Source organism: Triticum dicoccoides, chromosome 7B (assembly GCF_002162155.2).
Source record: "Triticum dicoccoides isolate Atlit2015 ecotype Zavitan chromosome 7B, WEW_v2.0, whole genome shotgun sequence".
NCBI lineage: Eukaryota > Viridiplantae > Streptophyta > Magnoliopsida > Poales > Poaceae > Triticum > Triticum dicoccoides.
This window is the reverse complement of record NC_041393.1, coordinates 374,617,177-374,627,760: the sequence shown is the minus strand read 5'-3', so window position 1 is coordinate 374,627,760 and position 10,584 is coordinate 374,617,177. Positions and strand designations below refer to the sequence as shown.

At 46.1% G+C, this 10,584-nt stretch overlaps 1 long non-coding RNA gene across 15 annotated transcripts; it reads right to left on the bottom strand.

Moving 5' to 3' along the window:
• Window positions 1-5,393: 5,393 nt before the first annotated feature.
• LOC119336491 lies at window positions 5,394-10,578 on the bottom strand. 15 transcript variants are annotated; one of them, XR_005162572.1, is made up of 3 exons: window positions 6,628-10,578; window positions 6,427-6,534; window positions 5,394-5,938 (listed from the first exon to the last, which is right to left on the bottom strand). It is a non-coding gene; the product is annotated as an uncharacterized LOC119336491 (long non-coding RNA). The 15 variants fall into 15 exon arrangements; XR_005162573.1 differs by having other exon boundaries at window positions 6,656-10,578; XR_005162563.1 differs by having other exon boundaries at window positions 6,427-7,010; window positions 7,546-10,578.
• Window positions 10,579-10,584: the final 6 nt, after the last annotated feature.

Sequence of the window (10,584 nt, the reverse complement as noted above, 5' to 3'; positions counted from 1 at the left end):
CGACAGAAGGATCACGAAATGGAAGAGCTTTTCTGGTCTCAATTCCATAGTCTGGAGCGTCCACTTCCATTGACTGGTCGGCTGGCTGAGTGGGCTGAGCTGAATAGATTATCCGGACTTGCCATGACGGATGTGGTCGCTCATCTGTGGCCGGGAAGGCCCAAGCCTGAGAGTTATTTTGGCTTGTTGCAGCGATTCCTTGGGGCGGTGCCGCATATCGAGGCGATGAAGCGGTCGGCATGGATAGAAGGTGCACGGATGGCTCTCGCCCGTGTTAAGACATACTGGGCGGAGATGGATGCCACCACTAGTGCATCCCGGGGTTCAGACAAAGGCCGATCACCTGCCGAGCACTATTTTGAGGAAGTCCTGCAGGGCGCTCGTTTAATAGAGTCGCAGTGCTCGAAAGATGTTATGTTCAAATGACGTGTATGATTTGTGAGATCATGTTTATAATGCAATACTTTTTATACTTGTGCGTTCAAGTATTAAACTATCTCCTGTGCGGCCGTGTATGTATAACCTGAAAGATGGCAGTCTTTGGCTTCAGCCCCCACGCACGTGGTGCGGGGGTGTTTGCAAAAAGAAAAGCGCTTTTTCACACTTAATCCAACGTCTTGGTCCTTTGAAGGAGGTGATAGCGTAGCAAACTAGGCAACCGGACTATAATGCTTTATCACTTTCACTTAGCCATAGGAGCTCGAAGGTGGGGCTACTATATAGCCCCTAGAGGCACCGCGCTTCTCCGAACTCGGGGCGCGTATGCGCCTGACCGGGAAGCGGTCCTTCGTCAAAGCGGAGGAATTCTAAACAATCCAGTAGTCGATCGAGTGGTTGACCAGTCTCTCGCTATATCATGACAGTCAGTTTTCGGCTTTCTCTATTGAGGTGCTCGCCCGGCCGAACCGGGGCACAATCGCAGTAGTTCTGGTGCCGCGTTAGCTGATGGAGCGGAACGTAAGGCAGCAAAACACAGGAGCCGGGCAAACCCAACATTTGACCAAAGACATGATTCGGAGCTGATGCATATAAGGCCTAACTCGAGACGCCGAACACTCCCTGAGGTGTTCGGTCTTTATGATACCGGGCAGAACAATGCCCTAAGCCCCTAGTGTCCAGGTACGGGCAGGAACTTCTGACGCGGCCGATGCCAAAACGCCAGCCTCCTCCTCGGTTATGGTAAGAAACCGGGGGATGTGTATCAACAAGAGACGGTAAGAAAGGTTTACGCAGGGTCTTAATCTGAAAAAAGAATCCTTGTAACGGGTCCCTGCTGCACGTCTGTGCATGTGTCTCCGTTGTGATGTATCCTGGACGGGTGTAGCACGTGCTTCATCTGTAAAGGAGAAGAACTTAGTTTGGAAAAATATCATGCAAAAAGGTGTAGTTAAAATAAAGTATGATGAATTTGAGCTTTATTGGCTCTCATTGTTTATACGTGCAGCCCCTTGTGAAGGGGTATGTGGCGGTGAAGCCCCTTGTTTATTTATGCCGGACTCGCCTAACCGTGTCCAAGGTCTGAATGACCTGTTTTCAGGGCTTCTGACCAGTAGGGTCGGATTAGTGTGCGGCTGTCAACGCAGTCTCACATTTTCCGTGGTCGAGGAACACTCAGATTTACCCTTTGCTGAGATTAAGCCGTATGGACCAGGCATTTTAAGCGTGGGAGACGCGTAATGCGGTATTGCGTTAAAGCGGGCGAATGCTTCGCGTCCCAATAGTGCTTGATAGCTACTTTTGAATGGGGCGATATGGAAAATGAGCTTTTCGCGACGGAGGTTGTCGGATGAACCGAACACGACCTCTAGTAGTACAGAGCCTGTACATTTGGCGTAAAGGCCAGGCGTCACTCCTTTGAAGGAAGTGCTGCTATGGTGAATTTCGGTCGGGTCTATCCCCATTCTGTGGACGGTGTCCTGGTACAGCGGGTGCCGCACTATGTTTCCGTGTTATCACATGAAGTGAGTTCATTGTTTTGACTTCTAGCGGGAAAGTCTTCTATTTTCCGGCATGCTGCTTGTGGGGTTCGTCGTCTTCGCTTGGTGTGTCGCACCCCTTGCGTTCGGCGTTAAGTCGGCCGGACTGCTTGAAGACCCAACAATCTCTGTGGGTATGGTTTGCAGGCTTCCCGGGGGTACTATGTATTTGACATATCCTATCCAAAATTTTGTTTAGGTTGGATAGCTCGTCACTGTTGTCCTTGAGGGGCAGTGTTTTATTATTCGGCCGAGAGCTTTTGAATCCGGCATTGACCGCCGTGCTATTTGGGCCATTTTACTTATTCCGGCGCTGATCTTATCTGCGTCGTGATTTCCCATTTCCATCCCTGACTTCGGATGTACTCGGGTCACTGGTGCTGCATCTAGCCAGCCAGCTGTCTTCCCCCGCGCAAAAGCGGGTCATGAGGCTTGTTAGTGCGGCCATCATTCTTGGTTTTTCCTGGCCGAGGTGTCTGGCGAGCCATTCGTCTCGGACGTTGTGTTTGAAGGCTGCTAAGGCTTCGGCGTCCGGACAGTCGACTATTTGGTTCTTTTTGGTGAGGAACCTGTTCCAAAATTTTCATGCTGACTCTCCAGGCTGTTGAGTTATGTGACTTAAATCGTCTGCATCTGGAGGGCGGACATAAGTCCCCTGAAAATTTGCTCGAAACGCATCCTCGAGCTCTTCCCAACTTCCAATGGTATTTTCTGGGAGGCTTTTAAGCCAATGCCGAGCCGGCCCTTTGAGCTTGAGGGGTATATACTTTATGGCATGGAGATCATCTCCTCTGGCCATATGTATGTGTAGGATATAATCCTCAATCCAGACAACGGGGTATGTTGTTCCGTCATATGCCTCTATGTTGACGGGTTTGAATCCTGCTGGAAATTCATGGTCCAGTACCTCATCGGTGAAACATAGTGGGTGTGCGGCGCCCCTGTATTTAGGTGTGCCATTGTCTTCAAACACTCGGCGGGTTGTATTGCTCCCTGGAGCCTTCTTTTTTGGCCCGTAGATGGACCTGACTGGGCCATCTTTTTTGCGAGGATCTTTATGTGGATCGTGTGCCGGCTTGTGTGCGGCGCCCCTTGCCGCTCTTAGCCTGTCATCTGGTTGTCTATCCGGCCAGGCGGCGTCTTTGTTTTTTGACTGTGGGGGCTCTACGGCCTCCTCGTCAAATTCGGGCAACAACTTGCGCTTCGGGTAGCTCTTCGCCTGGTGACTATTGCCGTATTTATCTGTGGTATTGAGTACTTTGCTCCTTCTCATTCTGAGTGCGTCCTCCGCTGTTTTGAGCATCCGCTTTTGCTTCTTCAGACTTCTTGCAGTGGCGGCGAGCCTTTTATGAAGGTTCTTATGCTCCGGTGGTTTGTCGGGCGTGAGATCGTCTAGACTATTGTTTTCGCCGGGGATGGGTTGCTTGTCCAATCCATCCTGTTCGGATGGTTGCTTGGTGGCATGTTCGTCGTCCACCGCTTCACCCTGCTCTAAGGCTGGGTCGGTATGGGTGCCGTTGTTATCGAGGCGGGACTTCGGGCGGCGCTTGCGTTGCCATTTTGGTTGTTTGTTGGGGGAGTTGTCCTTCGCCACGTCCTGTTGTTCCTCGTTGTCGCTTCCTTTTGGTGTATCCACCATGTATATGTCATATGATGAGGTGGCTTTCCAGTGCCCAGTACGCACTGGTTCTTGGTCGTCTCCGGCATCGTCGTCCATACCGTCGATGTCTTCGGAGTCGATGTCTAGCATGTCGGTTAGATCATCGACAATGGCTACTAAGTGGGTGGTGGGTGGGCTTTGAATTTCTTCGGCGTCCGCATCCCAACCGTCCTGACCGCAGTCCGGACAGGGCTCTCCTGATAACGAGAGATACTTTAGTGAACTCAAGGTGTCGCCGCAAGGTGAGTGTTGAAAGATGTCTGCAGCGGTGAACTCCATGACCGGCGCCCAATCGGATTTGACTGGAGGGGGCGCGGGAGGTTCGGAGTCCGACAAGGAGTCCGGCACCTCGGAGTCACGAGCTTCATGAGGGACAAGGTCAGTGTTCGGCTCTATCACCGTAGAGGTTGCAGCCCCCGAGGCGGTGTCCAGCCACCCGTCCTCGATCTGCACAGCCGGCTCCGAATTGAAGATCGGAGCGGACTCGTGTGCGGCCTCCAGATTGTTGTACGGTTGCAGAGCTAAGTCATGCCCGTCGTGGCAGTGCGGCGCGCTCGGCTGTGGCTCGAATCCATCGAAGACCAAGTCCCCGCGGATGTCAGCCGTGAAGTTCAAACTTCCAAATCTGACCTGACGGCCAGGGGCATAGCTTTCAATATGCTCCAGATGGCCAAGCGAATTGGCCCGCAGTGCAAAGCCGCCGAATACGAAGATCTGTCCGGGGAGGAAGGTCTCACCCCGAACTGCGTCGTTGTTGATGATCGAAGAAGCCATCGAGCCTATCGGTGACGACACAGAGGAACTCTCAATGAAAGCACCAATGTCGGTGTCAAAACCGGCGGATCTCGGGTAGGGGGTCCCGAACTGTGCGTCTAGGCGGATGGTAACAGGAGACAAGGGACACGATGTTTTACCCAGGTTCGGGCCCTCTTAATGGAGGTAAAACCCTACATCCTGCTTGATTGATATTGATGATGTGGATATTACAAGAGTAGATCTACCACGAGATCAAGGAGGCTAAACCCTAGAAGCTAGCCTATGGTATGATTGTTGTTCTTCCTACGGACTAAAGCCATCCGGTTTATATAGACACCGGAGAGGGCTAGGGTTACACAGAGTCGGTTACAATGGTAGGAGATCTAAATATCCGTATCGCCAAGCTTGTCTTCCACGCCAAGGAAAGTCCCATTCGGACACGGGACGAAGTCTTCAATCTTGTATCTTCATAGTCTTGAAGTCCGGCCGATGATGATAGTCCGGTTATCCGGACACCCCCTAGTCCAGGACTCCCTCACATATTCCTTATGAGTGGTCCTTCTCCAGCAGATACCAAATCATCAAAAAATTGCAAACTTGGACTTGTACTCTTAGTAAAAAGGTACACCATGTATTGGATTGTGGATTGCATTGACAAAAAGTTGTTATTTGCCACAGAGGGGGTGAGCTACCATGTAATATAAAGTTGAACTCTCTCCACCACACATCAAAAATATATTTTTATGGTTGTTCTGTATGAACTATTGATGAAATACACATTGAATTGATAATAATGTATTAATGTTTCATATAGGCAACATGTTCTTCTCCACATGGACTGATATTCTAACACACATAGAATTGTTTCCATGTTTTCCTAAGAACCAAGGATAGAATAAATAGTGATTTCCCAGAGTCTCATTGCAACCTTCCTTCCCATTCAATTGAGGATTCGTGTGACACTTGCTTCCCATTTCATCAGTACTAGTACGAGTCAACAATAAGTTCAGAATTTGCGTGGCTTACATCGTTGAATGGTCTGTATTCTTTTCACCATCACCATTGTTTTATCCATTTCTTTTCGAACTTGCCTGGCTTACATCATTGAACGGGTTGTTGGTGGATATGTACTAATGAAGAAACAAAAGTAACACAATACACATGAACCGATAACAAACTTACACAGGACCTAACAACAAGAACAGGCATGAACTAACAACGATAACAAATTTGCAGGCGGACTGACAACAAGAACACAGATGAACTTAAAACAAAAATGTAAATGGTGACCAACTCAGAGGCATACTGTAGCACGCAGGAGCGGCAACCAATTAGTCAACTCATCAAGGCCACCAATACGCAGGAGAGCATGGTGTGGGAAACAATAGTGGGAGGCTACGTGTGGTCGTGGATGCATTGTGGGGGTTGAGCGACAACTGTGGTTGATGGCAAGCTGGAACGACAAGAACGGGCAGCTTGAGAACAAGTGGGCGGTGCGCGACATCTCACTTTAGATGCGCCTGTTGGACTGATTTCCTTCTCCCATCTGGACGTATCAATTGCAGAACTTTCTATTAGAAACATTAAAGATACAAAATAGTCGTGTGCTCAAACTTGAAGTAAGATATGATTTCATGTCCTTATCCATTAATAAAATCATACTATGTACATTTGTAGAATACTTGCTCTCAGTACTAGTCATTCTACTTAGTTATCCAAAACAGTTGTGAATGCTACATCCATTTTTCTCAATAAAATGTAACATATAAGTTTGATACAGACAGAAATATGCACCAAAAGATATACCCAAAATTCAAGTTCACAACATCGGAAGAAACAAATAATTTGATGCCAACCTAAGTGAGCACTGAAAGATGCAAAGAAGAGGCTTTTTTGAGACATTGACTTTGGTACATGTTTTTCTCTACAAATTGATAAACCAAGAGCAGTACAGATGCTCATTTCTCATGCTTAACCACAAGCACACGTTTGTTCTATACGAAGCTGGAAACATAAAACAGAAATTGGACTTACAATGAGGAAGTAGATGTACTAAAAGTTGAAGCTTTGGATCCTCATGACGAACTGGACCATACTGGAGTTTTGAATGGTGGTGAAGCTTCACATCCTTCATCGTCACTCCTGCCATGAGCCAAAATCACAAACTTCAAAATTACGAACTTCGTCTACTTTATTTTTTCTTTCAAAATTTTGCTTGTTTTCTAAACGTCCAACAAGAATAATGTAGATCCTCCAATTTCACCCTTTTTGTAACTGCTACATCTGGTTTTGGCTGCATCCTGAAAAAATAAAAATCTAAGAGATGAGATACCAGCATGTGTAATGATTCTTGTGCAGAATATGGAAACACAAAGATGATCAGACTTTTGATTGGAAAGTAGATGAGCTGAAAAGCATCCAAACTACGAACTGAAAACATTGAAGCTCTGGAACACCCAACATGGGGCAACAGTGACTGGAGGGGTAGCACTGGAACCCAGCAGTAGAGACAGCCGCTGCATCGGCCATGAGCGGCTCGCCACACACATCTGCTCCATGCGTTTGTCTCCTTGCTCGCCATAGTACACTAGCCGCCTACTCACTGTCACCGGTCGGGCCTTGCACATACCAGTAACCAATTAACCACGCACTACAACACACCTAGGATTGTATCTTTGGCACACTTTGAACTGATGGGTAATTTTGTGTATTTTTATTACTGCACATGAAGTTAAAGTAACACCAAAACTAGCAACTCTATTAGCTTCATCTTTTAGAAGTGCACAAGAAGGTAGAAGAAGATTGAAACTAGCAACTGTAATACTTCATCTTTAGAAGTTAGGGCACATGAAGGTAAAAGAAGACTGACGAGCTAGTAAATGTAACATTGTAAAAAACTATGAGATGCATAACCACACAACAAAAACTAAGAGCATGCATGGAAACTCAAACTATATGGTTTTGTAGGTAGCATAGCATGGTCGCTCAGACCAAAATCAAACACAGTGGTCAGCTATATGATGTTTCTATGACCATGTTGTACCTACGACAGAGCAATAACATCACATCATGAGAGAAAGGATGCAACATGAACAGTTCAGGAGATAGAACGGGTAGAGAAGAAGTAAATATGTTTTGAGGAGATGAACTGACCAGGATTTAAATGAACTCTCACAAGCAGTATTTTTTATACTTCTTATGTAGTAATACATGGACTTGCTGTCAAACAATTCAGGTAGTTGAACTGGCCACACCGCTGCACCATGTCGCCCAGCTCCTTCTCGACGGCCTGCTTATTGTGATCGCCGACGAGCACCCTGGGCTTCACCATGAACCTGGTTAAAAGATATATGGGACTGGACCCTGTAGATTTAAATGAACTCTCACTAGAAGTAATTTTTGTACTTCCCATGTAGTACTACATGGACTTGCTGTAAAATGCATGGACCATGTAATAATTTGGAAGTTAATTATATTATCATCTCAAGGAGCTCAAGTTGGACTGAAACTCACTTGATAACTGAAACTACTAGGGCGAGGGGCAGGATCCATGGTGCTGCTAGCAATGAACGGCCTGGGGTGGTGGCATTGAATGGCTTGGAATGGTGGTTGTGAACGTCAAGGGTGCTCCGGCAGCAGAGCCCCACTGGGAGATGGCAATGCAATCAGAACTTCAGAGACAATTTTACAAAGTTACAGCTGCAAGCTAGCAAGGATATTGTAGATTTTTGTTTGGCACTATGGTCATGGAGTCAAATAAGATCAAACATGCCAGGCATATAAAATTTGTTGTTTGATGTTACCATGAGCAGTGGTTACATAGTAAATTCAAAAAAAAACATGGCAGGAACATCATGGATAGCAGTAAATGGCAATTCACTTGGAAGCATCTGGTACAAAAAATGTACTAGCAACGACAAATTCATTTGCAAGCAACCGCTATATATGCGTGATTCCAAAATTGTTCCCCAGCCTGTTGCAACATCACTACTTGAACTGGTGTGAGTCCAAACCTAGACGGACGGGACAGGAGGGAGACGGTCGAGCACGATGATCACTGATCAATTCACATAGGAACATGAACAAAGTGCATACGGTGGAACATACTGCAATTTGTGAGGTTCTTCTCATCCAAGCTTCAAGAAAGAACAAAATAAAGATACAAAATTGGACCATATGGCAAATCATTTGAGGGAGAGAGAGAGAGAGAGGTTCCCTGCACCTGGCTTTTTGATTTTTGAGGTTCTTCTCACTCTGATTGCTTTTTCATTTCTTTGCTTCCTCTCATAGAATGGCAAAATGCAGTGTAACCGTATTAGCTAGGAACTAACACATAGAAAGAAAGATCTACTGACCAGGGGGGCTAGCTCATTCTGGTACTATTTTACCCGACGCATAAGCAGAAAAGAAATTCCAGAGAAAAAAGGTTCAGAAAGAGATGTGATAGCTTCTGTGACCCACCTGCGGGAAAGAGGTAGAAGTTCAGAAGCATAACAACAAGTTCTACTTCATTCAACAAAAAGAAAATCCATTTATACTCCTGTATACACCCAACAAGCATCAAATTCCATATACCTGAACTTTCATTTATTGATATACTTGAACTTATTTGCTGTAATGTACATGGACTTTGTAATTAAACATAGAAACTGAGAGAGATAGCAGTCTTTGAACTGAAACAAAATTAGGAATTGAATTGGACTAAATCAAGAAATTGAACTGAGTGTGCCATGATTTAGTCGATGTAGAAGATCATTCCATTTTGCTATCTCTCTCACACACTCAGGTCACCCTGCTGAACCAACAAACAATAGCAGCACACCAATGCAAGCAGTAGGGGCTTCATGCAACAGCAGACAGTAGTAACCAGTACTAGCGCATTTTCCGAACTCTCCTTTTCTTTTATCTCTTTTTTCTCAAACTTCCGCCGATGAACCCTGGACTTATCTGCTTTTATAATTTGAACTTTTAAAAAATAATTGATGTAAAGAAAAGCAGAGGATATCCGCAAGTGATCGTGTGATTGAAAAGTCTAAATAACTGGTTATTATGTCTCCAACTTTGAGAGCCCGCCCAAGCTGAATCATCACTGTACCACTTTTGCTCCATAGAGCAAAGTGCAAGAAGAAACGTAAATTCAAGAATCATTACACAGCCGCAGTTTTTTCTATTGGAATTCATTGAACTGAATAAAATCCTATAGTGTGTACTGAAAAAAACACTATAAGGTATTTAAATGAACTCTCATCAGTAGTATTTTTTGTACTTCTCATATAGTAATTCATGGACTTGTTGTTAAATACGTACATGGACCATGTAGTAATCTTGAACTTAATAATAATCTCATGGACTTGTTCTCTTTCTGCAGTTGAACTGATGTAGGTCCTTGTGTCAAACTTCTACTTACTATTCTGAGGTCTTTTAATGAAAACTTACTGAAGAAAATAAAGGGTCGAAGGATGTTTTCTAGTATGGAATATGAAGAGGAGGCAAGCAGCTTCACTATCATTTTTTGCCCATCGTTGTCCTTCGTTGGGTGCATCCATGGCCACCGTAATACATAAGAGTGAACACCAGTACAAAATTAGCGAGAACACAAGTACAGAATTAGCGAGAACACAAGTTCAGTAACATTGTCAGTTCAGTAACATAGACAAGCAAACACAGCTGAATGATCATTAGTGCAAACGCACAAGCAGCTGAACCGCGTCACATCATTAGCATACACGAGCAAGACAGTGAAGAACCATCTCTTTTCCTCTAAAAACAAGCAGAATAGAACAAGCTGCAGTATAGATACAAAAGCATATCAGGTAGAGAGAGGAGAGCGGCATGGGGGAGAGGTCATTTTGCCGTAGTTGTACACATGATGGCAATTTCTAAAAGATGACCTTCAGTAAGTGGCGAAGATGAACGGCCGGTGAGCTGGCGGTGGCCAGAGGAAGAACAAGCCAGCGGCAGCCTGGAAGGCCAACGAGCCATCGGTTTGGAGTAGGTGCGCGCGTGGCAGGCGGCGTGGGGCGGGGCGTGCTGCCGGCGCCTGGAGGAGGACGGAGGCGCGCATAGGCGGCATGGGCGGCTGCTGCTGTGGGATATATGAGGTGGTGGTGGAGTGACGCTGGGATCCAGGGAGGTTGGGGCTCGGGCGGCGCCGGTAGCGAGGGAGGTGGTGGGGGCGGGGCGTCGCCGGGA